We start from the raw sequence: 12,947 nt of genomic DNA, 5'->3' as shown, positions 1-12,947 counted from the left end.
AAAAAGATCCAGTCAGGACACTCAAGATGGTGGAGGGGTGAATGGAAGTCACCTGACCTCATCCCAGGAACAATCAGGAATTACAACTAAATTGTGGAGAAATCACCCAGGGTAAACAACTGAACAACAGTGAGAGAGAAGCCTTATAACCTCGACAGACAGAAGAATCAGCTTTGGTGCAGCCTGACCAGGAAGGAGTACAGTGGAACTGAAGAAAGCTGCCTGTGCGCCCATGAGCAGCAGCACCAGAGAAATATTTAAACAGCCAGTTGGATCCCCCCTGAGAAGAGAGGAGTCTAAACCATAGGCAGTGATCCTGAGCCTAGACAAAAGAGCCCAGAGAGTACTCAGATAATACCAGCAACAAACAGAAGCAGGGTTGTTCTCTGCCAGACATGGGCAGCTGGAGATGCAAAGACTTGTTTAAAGGGCCAAAGCATAAATTTTGATTTGCAGCCACTTACCCTGGGCTTCAGCAAAGACAGGGTCAGAGTGGGCTAGAGACTCCTGAGGAGAGACTGTGGAAGTAGGCTTTGGGAGAGAACTGAGGGAATAGCCAGCAGAATCCCAGTGCTGACTATCCCCCACATGGCAGCAGCCATCTTGCTCAGGAAGACCACTCCCCTCAGTGTCAACAGCATGAGAGGAAAAATAGCCCCGGCCCCCAAGAGGGACTATGCCTTCCCCTGTGGTGCCTAACCTGGACTGATGAAGACAGAGTGGCAGCCCCAGAGAGTAGATCCCTAGAAAAGGGGGCACAGAGTGGACTAAAGACACTTAGGAGAGACTGGAGATGGAGGCTTTGTGGAGAGAAATGAGACAGTATCCAGCACTGAGTCATCCCCCACATGGCAATATCCATCTTGCTCAGGGAGACCACTTCCCTGAGCTGCAGCAGCATAAGAGGAAGCAATAGCCCCACACCAAGGAGGGACTCTGCTCCACCCTGTGGTGCCCAAGCCGGACTGCTGAGTGCAGAGTAATTAGGTTAACAACTGAAAGAGAGAGCCACATACAATAGATTCCTGGAAGCCTCAAACAGGTTCCTTAAGGTCAGACAGGGTCAACACCTGACATCATCAGAGGCAGATCCAGAAAGAAAAACAGTGGTAAATACTAGAGGCTAATGAGATGAAATCCACTGTGGTCTTCTCCATAATTTCCAATATTTTTTTTTTTACTACATAGCTTTTTAATGTTCATTTCAGGTCCATCAAGTTTGAGTGTATTAATTAATTAGATTTTATACTAATAGTTTATTTCTCTCCTTTCGTATAATAGTATTACTCTTATTACAGCCTTATTAATACTGGTTCATTTGATGTTAATAGTGGGATTGCAGGGGGGATTTATTTTTGTGGGTGTGGGTTTGTTTCCTGGGCTTTGTAGTTTCATTCTGGTAGAACTTGCACAAAAACACACAAGATGTGGTGGGCAGAGTGACCCGCAGTCAACCAGCTGGAGAGTAGGACCCACCAAAGAATGACCAAAAAACAGTCAAACTCAATTACTTCCAGAGAGCCAACACAGATGGCATAAAATGCATCAAAAAAGCAACAAGTTAAAGAGATCAAGGAGACTTCACTACTGATCTCACAGCTCTCCTACCATAGAAGTGTGCACCACAAAGTCAGGAAGTCAAGACCTATCAATTTAAGAAGCAGAAGCAATAAAAAGAAGAGTCTCACGGATAATGGGAAGACAAAGAAACACCGACCCCCGGTTGAAGGGAAGGGAAGAATCCCCAGAAAAAGAACTAAGTGAAAGCGAGGCAAGGAAACTATCAGATATGGAGTTCAAAACAACAGTTCAAAGGAAGCTCAGTGAGCTCAAAGATAATTATAAAAAATTAGAGGGAAACTAGAAGAACTATATCAGCATAGAAAAGGACACAGAAACTATCAACTAGAGGCAAGAAGAAATGAAGAATACAATTTCTGAAGTGAACAACAGAGTAGGAGGAATCAAAAGTAGGCTCAAAGAAGTAGAGGATCGAATCAGTGAGCTGGAAGACAAGGTAGAAAAAAGCTCCCAGAAACAGCAAAAAAAGAAAAAAAAATTTAAAGGAAGGAAGAGGCATTTAGGGAAATCCAGGACAACCTGAAACATAATAATATCCATATAATAGGGATACCAGAAGAAGATGAGGAGCAAGGGATAGAGAACCTGTTTGAAAAAGTAATGATGGGAAACTTCCTTAATTGGAGGAGAGAAAAAGTCACACAAGTCCAGGAAGCACAGAGGGTCCTATTCAGAAGGAACACAATGAGGCATACTCAAGACACATCATAACTAAAAGGGCAAATGTCCTTTAATTCTCCAAAGAGAGAATTCTAAAGGCAGCAAGGGAGAAACAGATAGTAACATACAAGGGAGCTCCAACACAGCTAGCAGCTGACTTCTCAACAGAAACACTACAGACCAGAAGGAAATGGCAAGAAATATTCCAAGTAATGAAAAGCAAAGGCCTGCAACCAAGACTGCTCTACCCAGCAAGGCTCTCAATTAGAAGGTGAAATAAGGTGTTTCCCATACAAAAGTAAGCTAAAAGAAGACACCTCTCCCAAACCAGTACTGCAAGATATGTTTAAGGGATTGCTTTAAGAAGATGAAGAAAAAGAGTGAGAAAGAGATCAACAGAGGTACAAAGGGAAAAAATGAATAAGTACCTATCAATAATAACTTTACATGTAAATGGAGTAAATGCTACAATCAGAAGACATAGAGTAGCTGAATGGATAAGAAAATATGACCCGCACATATGTTGCCCACAAGAGACCCTCCTCAGAAGAAAAGACCTACACAGACTTAAAGTAAGAGATGGAAAAAAATATTTCAAGAAAATGGAAAGGAAAAAGAAGCCAGGATAACAATAGATTTTTTTTTTTAGAATTAAGTCCATTTTATAATAGTTTTAGCCAGAAATCTATTAACATCTACCCTAAAAGGAAATACACGGTCAACATCACAGATTATACTTGATTTTGTAGATGTTCTGTTTATCCTGAGTTGGAAGACATGGACCATCTAGATTTGAAACCTTTAGTGCTCGAAATGAAATGAGGTAGGCTAACTTCCTGTCATCCAACCAAATAAAGGGTAAAAGCCCAAAGGCTGAAATAAGGGTGTTTGCTTTTTCTCCCAATAAAGCAATGCAGTAATACAGCTGAACACTAAAATTGTTTTGTACATCTCTGCTCCAGACAGCCACAAGCAAGCTTCTTATTATATATCTTCCCTCCCATGCCTGGAACATGAATTTTCCAAGACTTGGGGTGATTGTGGCTTCATCCCCTGACTCCAGTTCACCCCATAACAAGTCCCCTGTTCTCTAGTCACTCCTGGGCCTCAGAATTGCAGCAAATGATCCTCTGTCAGCATCTAGGCATCTTTGACAATCAGGTCTCTGTTGACTTGAAAAGCTGCAATAAGGGAACTCAGCTGAATCTTCTCACTGATGCCAAGAGAAAGTCCGTACTCAATTTCTGCCATTTTGGTCAACAAATGTATTCAAACTGAAGATGGAAAGTCAACTCTATGCACAAACAAGTGTATCTCTATCAGGATATCATGTAATGCCAACCCCTTCAGAGTGTTCAACTCCATATTTCTGCAGGTTGTGGTGACATCTTGATTCAACAGCCAATCAAGAATGTTGGTGATGTCTGACTTGATCTGGTGCCCTGTGCAGGTGTACATCACCTTCTCTGTCACTTTCCCAAAGACCATATTCATGCTCTGTAAAATGATTAGAGCCCGCTACATATCTCCACTGGAAAGAATCACAAGTGCTTTCATGCCATCTTCACTTATGTCAACTTTCTCTTTTTCTACAACATGCTCCAGGCACGGAACAATGAGTTTGGGAGTCAGGGGGCAGAATCAGAACCTTGTAAAGCAGGACTGCAAGGCGGGATGGTCTTTGACAGGTAGTTTCAGAGAGGCAAAATCTGGTATTTTCAGTAAATTTCTCAATCACTCTCCTCAAGGCATTCTGAGAATCTTTAGTCATGGCATCACCATCGTCAAGTATCACTAGTTTAGAGCCATTCTTAAATATTGTCCTTGTGCTAGCAAAGCTCAGGATGGGTCCCTGAACGATATCTATTCCTCAGTCAACTGAAGCATTCAGGTCCAAAACCATGGAGCCAAATTCTTTGTACAGCTGTTTCACACAGGTAAGAATAGTGGATGTCTTTCCTATCCCTGGAGGGCCATAGAGAAGCAGGTGTGACAATTGGTCTTCAGTGATAAATTTTTGAATGGTATTCAAAATGTCCTGATGAAAAAGATGGCGGAGGAGTGAAAGGGAGTCACGCTGACCTCCTCCCAAAACCAAACTGGAATTGCAACTAAATAATGGAGTAATCACCTGGAAAGCAGTGGAGCGATAGTGGGAGAGGAGCCTTGGTGCCGCGGACAGTGGATTCGACTCTCACACATCCCAACGGGTGAGAATTGCGGTGGAGGCTCGAGAGGGTGGGCTAGGTGCGCACGGGTACTGGCACCAGAGGGACATTGAAACGGCCAGTTAGCTCCCCCCGAGAAGAACGGGGTCTGAATAAAAAACAGGAACCCCTAAACTACAGCAGCTAAAGCCGAGAAAATACAGACAAAACGCAACCCCAAAAAGCTTAGGGGCGCTCTCTGCCAGAGACAGGTGGCTGGGGATGCAAAAAGACATTTAAAGGGCAAACGCAAAAGTTGCAGCGGCAGCCACCCTCCTTGATCGCTGGGTACAGGCGGCAGCAGGGTGGGCTGGTGCCTGGGAAAAGACTGGAGAGGAAAACTTTGTGAAGAGAACTGACACTGCGGCTGGTGGAGCCCGGGTGATAATGCACCTCCCACTCTGCAGCTACCATCTCGCTCAGGCATAAGGGAAACAATTAACCTGCCTTTTGTGCGCTCCGCACACAGCTTGTACGCCTGTGAGCTGCGGGGCTGAGTGCAGACTGGCTGGGAGAGCCTTGAGGAGAGACTGGAGACGGAGGCATTGGGGAAAGAACGGGAGGAGGAACCGGGGAGTGCCGACTCCCTCCCCGTTCGGTAGTCTCTGTTGTGGGCTGGAAAGGCGCGACCCCAAAGAGGCAGAAGCGGGGCCCGCATGAACCAGACTGCCTGCGATTGAAACGCAGTCCGCACAGGGGTTGGATCCTTGGCCGAAGGGGTCACAGAACTGCCCAGAGGCCCCTAAGGGGAGACTAGAAACGGAGGCACTGGGGAAAGAACGGGAGGAGGAACCGGGGAGTCCTGACTCCTTCTCCTTGCCGAAGTCTCCATTGCGCGGGAAGAGGCCACACCCCCAAAGAGCCAAAAGCCGAAAAGCAAACATAGAAACCCCCAAAACACCCAGAGCAGCTGCGCACACTTGCGCCGAGTGACTGGCGAGGGTTGGCGAGAGAGTGTGTGACCCACGCGGGCTGGCGAACGCTTGCACCTGCCGGCAAGGCCTCACACAGACTGGCACCCGTACGGCCTGCGAGGGATTGCACAGAGGGGCAAGGGCAGGCGTAAATTGACCTACCGGCCGCGATTGCGGAGCAGCCCACAAAATAAGTAGAGCTGCCCAAAGTCCCTGGAGGAGAGACCAGAAACAGGGTTACCCGGAGAGTCCTAGAGCTGATTTCCTCCCATTTCCGTAGTCCCCATTTGGCGAGGGAAAGCAACGCACCCAAAGAGCCAAAAGCGGGGAAAACACACAATAGAAGACCCTAAACTGACCAGTGCCGCGAAGCTCGCGTGCCAGGGAGGCCAGATGAGCACGGGAGGTCGCGAATAAGCCCCCTGGTCTGGGGCAAACACATGCGAGCCCAGGCAGGTGGGGGACCCTGCCGCGCTGGGAACGCGCTCAAGGAGCTCTCGTGAGAGCGCAGAGAGATCCCAAAAAATAGCCCAGCCCTGACCGAAGGGGTCACAGAGCTGCTTCAAGCAGGAGTCAGACACAGGCATTAGACTCCTGAAAGGCTCAAACAAACAACCCAAGGCCCTATAGGGTCAACAACTGACAGCATCAGAGGCAAGCCCAGAAAGAAAAGTAAAGGACAAAAATACTTAACAGACTCTCACAAAAATGGGAAGAAAAAGAAGTTCCACCCAAATGAGTGGAAAAGGGGACTCCCCACAGAGAGAGCTCAATGAAATAGAGGCAAGGGAACTATCAGATATGGAACTCAAAACAATGGTTCTAAGGAAGCTCAATGAGCTCAGCCAGCTCAAAGAGAACTATGAGAAACTGCAGAGAAACTATCAGGATCTTACAGCAAACTATATCAGCCTGGAAAAGGACATAGAAACTATCAAGAAGACACAAGAGGATATGAAGAATACCATTTCTGATTTGAAGAACACAGTAGAAGGAATCCAAAGCAGGCTGGATGAAGCTGAGGATCGAATCAGTGAGATGGAGGACAAGGTAGAAAAAAGCTCTCAGAAAGAACAAGAAATGGAAAAACGGCTCAAAAAGAATGAAGAAGCATTTAGGGAAATGCAGGACAACCTGAAACGCAATAATATCCGTATAATAGGGATACCAGAAGGAGAAGAAGAGGAGCAAGGAATAGAGAACCTCCTCGAAAAAGTAATGATGGAAAATTTCCCTAATTTGAGGAGTGAAAGGCTCTCATGGATCCAGGAGGCACAGAGGACCCCACTCAAGAAGGACCCAAGGAGGTCCACTCCAAGACACATCATCATTAAAATGGCAAATGTCAAAGACAAAGAGAGAATCCTCAAGGCAGCAAGGGAGAAGGAGAAAGTAACATACAAGGGGGGCCCCGATACGCCTAGGAGCTGACTTCTCAACAGAAACACTACAAGCCAGAAGGGAATGGCAACAAATATTCCAAGCCATGAACAGCAAGGGCCTACAGCCAAGGCTGCTCTACCCAGCTAGGCTCTCCATTAAAATAGAAGGAGAAATACGGAGTTTCCCAGACAAAAGAAAGCTAAAAGAATACATCTCTACCAAACCAGCACTCCAAGATATGCTAAGGGGACTGGTTTAAGCAGATGAAGGAAAAGAATGAGACAGAGAGGAACACAAGTACAAAGAGAAAAGATGAGTAAGTTTCTATCAGTAATATCTCTCAATGTGAATGGACTAAATGCCCCAATCAAAAGACACAGGGTAGCTGAATGGATAAGAAAACATGACCCACACATATGCTGCCTACAAGAGACCCACCTCAGAGCAAAAGACCTACACAGATTGAAAGTAAAGGGATGGAAAATAATATTCCAAGCAAATGGACATGAGAAAAAGGCTGGCGTTGCCATACTTGTATCAGACAAAGTCGATTTCAAAGCAAAGGCCATAAAGAGAGACCCAGAGTGGCACTTTTTCATACTTAAAGGAGGAATCTATCAAGAAGACATCAACATTGTAAACTTATATGGTCCCAATATAGGAGCCCCCAAGTTTATAAGGATATTGTTGGATGATTTCAAAAAAGATATAGATAGCAACACACTGATAGTAGGGGATTTCAACACCCCACTGTCAAAAATGGACAGATCTTCCAAACAAAACATTAATAAACATATCGTGGCGCTGAATGAAACACTGAATCAAAGAGACTTAACTGACATATATAGAATCTTACATCCCAAAGAAGAAAAATACACGTTCTTTTCAAATGCTCATGGCAGTTTTTCAAAGATAGACCACATGATAGGACACAAAGCAAGCCTCAGTAAATTCAGAAAAATTGAAATAATACCAAACTTTTTCTCAGACCACAAGGCCTTGAAACTCGAAATCAAACTCAAAGAGAAACTTCAAAAACTTGGAAACTCATGGAGACTGAACAGTACACTGTTAAACAATGAATGGGTCAATAATGAGATAAGAGAAGAAATCAAAAAATTTCTGGAAACAAATGAAAAAGAACAGACAACTGTCCAAAACCTATGGGACACAGCAAAGGCGGTCCTGAGAGGGAAGTTCATAGCAATACAGGCTTACCTTAAAAAGATAGAAACATTTCAAATAAAAGATCTAACACTACAACTTGAAGAACTGGAGAAACAACAACAAATAAATCCCAGAGAAAGTAGAAGGAAGGAAATAGTCAAGATTAGAGCAGAACTGAATGACATAGAGACGAAAAGAACAATTCAGAGGATCAACCAATCCAGAAGCTGGTTCTTTGAAAAGATTCATAAAGTGGACAAACCTTTAAGCAGACTCATCAAGACAAAAAGGGAGAGGACCCAAATTAATAATATCAGAAATGAAAGAGGAGAAATAACAACTGATACCACAGAAATACAAATGATTATCAGAAACTATTATGAACAATTATATGCCAAGAAATTTGAAAATCTGGATGAAATGGACAAATTTTTAGAAAAGTATAATCTTCCAATACTGAAGGAGGAAGAAACAGAAAGCTTGAACAGACCGATACAGTTGGGGAAATTGAAGCATTAATCAAGAAACTCCCGGCACACAAAAGCCCAGGGCCAGACGGTTTCCCAGGAGAATTTTACAAAACATTTAAGGAAGAGCTAACCCCTGTCCTTCTCAGACTATTCCAAAAAATCCAAGAGGAGGGAAGATTGCCAGACTCCTTCTATGAGGCCAGCATCACCATGATCCCAAAACCAGATAAAGACCCTACAAAGAAAGAAAACTACAGGCCAATTTCGCTGATGAACATAGATGCTAAAATCCTCAACAAAATATTGGCAAACCGCATCCAGCAATACATTCAAAAGATTATCCATCACGATCAAGTGGGATTCATCCCAGGGATGCAGGGATGGTTCAATATACGCAAATCGGTAAACGTGATCCACCACATAAATCAAAGAAAAGACAAAAACCACATGATCATCTCGATAGATGCAGAAAAAGCATTTGACAAGGTACAGCACCCATTTATGATCAAAACACTCAGCAAAATGGGAATAAATGGGGCATTCCTCAACGTAACAAGGGCCATATATGAAAAACCTACAGCCAATATCATACTCAACGGGCAAAAACTGAAAGCATTCCCACTAAGATCGGGAACACGACAAGGATGTCCACTCTCACCGCTTCTTTTCAACATCGTATTGGAAGTCCTAGCCACAGCGGTCAGACAAGAGAAAGAGATAAAAGGCATCCAAATAGGAAAGGAGGAAGTAAAACTATCATTGTTTGCAGATGACATGATAGTGTACATAGAGAACCCTGTAGACTCTACCAAAAAACTCCTCAACCTAATAAGTGAATTTGGCAAAACAGCAGGATACAAAGTCAACATTCAGAAATCAAAGGCGTTTTTGTACACCAGCAATGCAATAGAAGAAGAAGAAATCAGGAAAAATATACCATTCGATATAGCACGAAAAAAGATAAAGTACCTAGGGATAAATTTAACCAAAGACACAAAAGACCTGTATGCAGAAAACTATGCAACATTGAAAAAAGAAATTAAGGAAGACACAAATAAATGGAAGCATATACCGTGCACATGGATTGGAAGAATTAATATCCTTAAAATGTCCATACTACCAAAAGCAATTTATAGATTCAACGCAATCCCTATTAAGATACCAATGACGTATTTCACAGAAATAGAACAGACATTTCAAAAATTTATATGGAACCATAAACGACCCCGAATAGCCACAGCAATTTTGAGAAAGAAACACAAAGTAGGAGGGATCACAATACCGGACATCAAACTCTACTACAAAGCCACCATACTGAAAACAATCTGGTACTGGCACAAGAACAGACCCATAGACCAGTGGAACAGAATAGAAAGCCCAGAAATAAGCCCAGGTCTCTATGGACATCTAATATTTGACAAAGGGGGCAGAAGCATAAAATGGGGCAATAACAGCCTCTTCAACAAATGGTGTTGGGAGAGCTGGATGGCTACATTCAAAAAATTGAAATTGGATCATCAGCTGACACCATACACAAAAATAAACTCAAGATAGATAAAAGACTTAAATATAAGTTGCAACACCATCAAAGTCCTACAGGAGAACATTGGCAGGAAACTCTCAGATATCCCACGCAGCAATTTTCTCACTGATATGTCTCCTAAAGCAAGGGACATAAAGGAAAGAATAAACAAGTGGGACCTCATCAAAATAAGAAGCTTCTGCACGGCTAAAGAAAACATCAGCAAAATGAAAAGGGAGCCAACCATTTGGGAAAATGTATTTGCTAATGATACATCAGATAGAGGTTTGATCTCCAAGATATACAAAGAACTCACTCGACTTTACTCCAAGAAGACAAATGATCCAATCAAAAAATGGGCAAAGGACCTGGGCAGATGCTTTTCTAAGGAGGAGATACAGAGGGCCCAGAAACATTTGAAAGGATGCTCTGCATCACTAGCCATCAGAGAAATGCAGATCAAAACCACCATGAGGTACCACCTCACACCGGTCAGAATGGCCATCATAAACAGATCCACAAACAACATGTGCTGGCGAGGCTGTGGAGAAAAGGGAACCCTAGTCCACTGTTGGTGGGAATGCAGACTGGTGCAGCCACTCTGGAAAGCAGTGTGGAATTTCCTCAGAAAGCTGAAAATGGAACTGCCTTTTGATCCAGTGATTCCCCTGATGGGACTATACCCTGAGAACACCAAAACGCCAATACAAAAGAACCTATGCACCCCAATGTTCATAGCAGCACAATTGACAATAGCCAAGTGTTGGAAGCAACCTAAATGCCCATCAGTAGATGACTGGATCAAAAAATTATGGTACATATACACAATGGAATACTACGCAGCAGAAAGAAAAAAGAAGTACTAAACTTTGCGACAGCATGGATGGAACTGGAGAGCATCATGCTAAGCGAAATAAGCCAGGGAGCGAAAGACAAATACCATATGATCTCACCTATAAGCGGAACCTAACCAACAATGCAAAGAAGCAAGGAAAATATGACCAGCAACACTGAAAGGAAAAGAAATCAACAGAGACAAGAGGGAAGGGGGGGGGCAGGGAAAGGGAAGGGAAGGGGAAAGTCAAGGAACATATAGCAAGGACTCATGGACAAAACCAAAGGGGAAGAGCTGAGGGAGGGAAGGTGGGAGGGGGCAAGGGAAAGAGGTGGGGGGAAGGCAGAGACAAATGTATTTAAAAAGTAAATAAATTAATTTAAAAAAAATGTCCTGATGAGAAATGAGATCATTCAGTGTCTGTAGCTGGTATTTTTCAACCCAGGGCAAGTTTGTGATCTTGGATGCCAAGGGCTGCTGCAGCTGCTACTGCTGCTGCTGCTTGTGCACTGAGGATCCCATGGCGCCATGTCCAAGGTGTCCAGATTGACTGCGTGGTCAAGTCTCTAGGGGATCTGCACTGGAATAACAATACTTCTATCAAATAAAATAGATTTTAAAACAAAGGTCATAAAAACAGACGCAGGAAGAAACTTCATAATACTCAGAAGAATCCATCAAAAAGACATAAACGTGGCAAAATTGTATGCACCCAACATATGACCACCCAAATATATAAGGAAAATCTTAGAGGACTTCAAAAAAGATATAGACAGTTACACACTTATAGGTGGGATTTTAACACCCTACTGTCAACAATGGATAGATCTTCCAAACAAAATATCAACAAGGATATTATGGAAATGTATGACACATTAGAGCAAACAGACTTAACTGATATATAGAATGTTTCATCCCAAAAAATCAAAATACACATTCTTTAAAAATGCACATGGAACATTTCAAAGATAAACCACATGATAGGACACAAAACAAGCCTCGACAAATTCAGGAAAATTGAAATCATAACAAGCATATACTTGGACCACAAGGGCTTGAAACTAGAAACCAACCTCAATGAATAAACTCAAAAAATTGAAACTTATGGAGACTGAATAGCATGCTATTAAACAATGAGTGGGTTAATAATGATATCAAAGAAGAAATCAAATATTTTCTGGAAACAAACGAAAATGAACACAAAACATTCCAAAACCTATGGGACACAACGAAGACAGTCCTGATAAGGAAGATCATAGCAATACAAGCATACATCAAAAAGATAGAAACATTTTAAATAAATGACCTAACCTTTCAGTTTCAAGAACTGGAGAAACAACAACAAACAAAGCACAGACCAAGTAGAAGGAAATATATAAAATCAGAGCAGAATTGAATGACAGAGAGACTCAAAAAACAATTCAAAGGATCAACCAATCCAGGAGCTGGTTCATTGAAAAGAAAAACAAAATTGACAAGCCTTTAAGTAGAATCAAGAAAAATAGGGAGAGGGTCCCAAAAAATATCAGAAATGAAAGAGGTGGAATTACAACTGATACCACTTAAATACAAAGGATTGTAAGAAACTATTATGAACAATTATATGCCAAGAAGTTTGAAAACCTCAATGAATTGGACAAATTTCTAGAAAAGTATAACCTTCCAACGCTGAATGGAGAAGAAGCAAGAAGCCTGAAGAGATGGATAACAGCTGGGGAACTTGAAGCACTAATCAAAAAACTCCTGGCACACAAAAGCCCTGGACCGGATAGTTTCACAGGAGAATTTTACAAAATACTTAAGGAAGAGGGATTGTCCTTCTCAGACTATTCCAAAATATCCAAGAAGAGGGATTACTTCTAAACTCTTTTTATGAGGCCAGCATCAACCTAATCCCAATACCAAAGACATAACAAAGAAAGAAAACTACAAGCCAATATGGCTGATGAACATAGACACTAAAATCCTGAATAAAATATTGGCAAACCACATCCAGCAATACATTAAAGATCATCCACCAGATCAAGTGGGATTCATCCCAGAGATGCAAAAATGGTTCAATATTTGTAAATTAATAAAGTAATACATCACATAAACAAAAGGAAAGACAAAAATCACATGATCATATCAATAGACATGGGAAAATCATTTGTTAGGGTACAGCACCCATATATGATAAAAACATGCAGCAAAGTGAGAGTAAAGGGG

The 12,947-nt window shown here is 42.5% G+C and overlaps 1 pseudogene; it reads right to left on the bottom strand.

Moving 5' to 3' along the window:
* Positions 1-3,381: 3,381 nt before the first annotated feature.
* Positions 3,382-11,261, bottom strand: LOC129062143 (replication factor C subunit 5-like; annotated as a pseudogene).
* Positions 11,262-12,947: the final 1,686 nt, after the last annotated feature.

This window comes from Pteronotus mesoamericanus, unplaced genomic scaffold (genome assembly GCF_021234165.1).
Source record: "Pteronotus mesoamericanus isolate MK-2021 breed Mesoamerican mustached bat unplaced genomic scaffold, CSHL_Meso_final scaffold_705, whole genome shotgun sequence".
NCBI classification, from domain to species: domain Eukaryota; kingdom Metazoa; phylum Chordata; class Mammalia; order Chiroptera; family Mormoopidae; genus Pteronotus; species Pteronotus mesoamericanus.
Note: the sequence above shows the minus strand (reverse complement) of the source record. Positions and strands in the feature narration are given on the sequence as shown.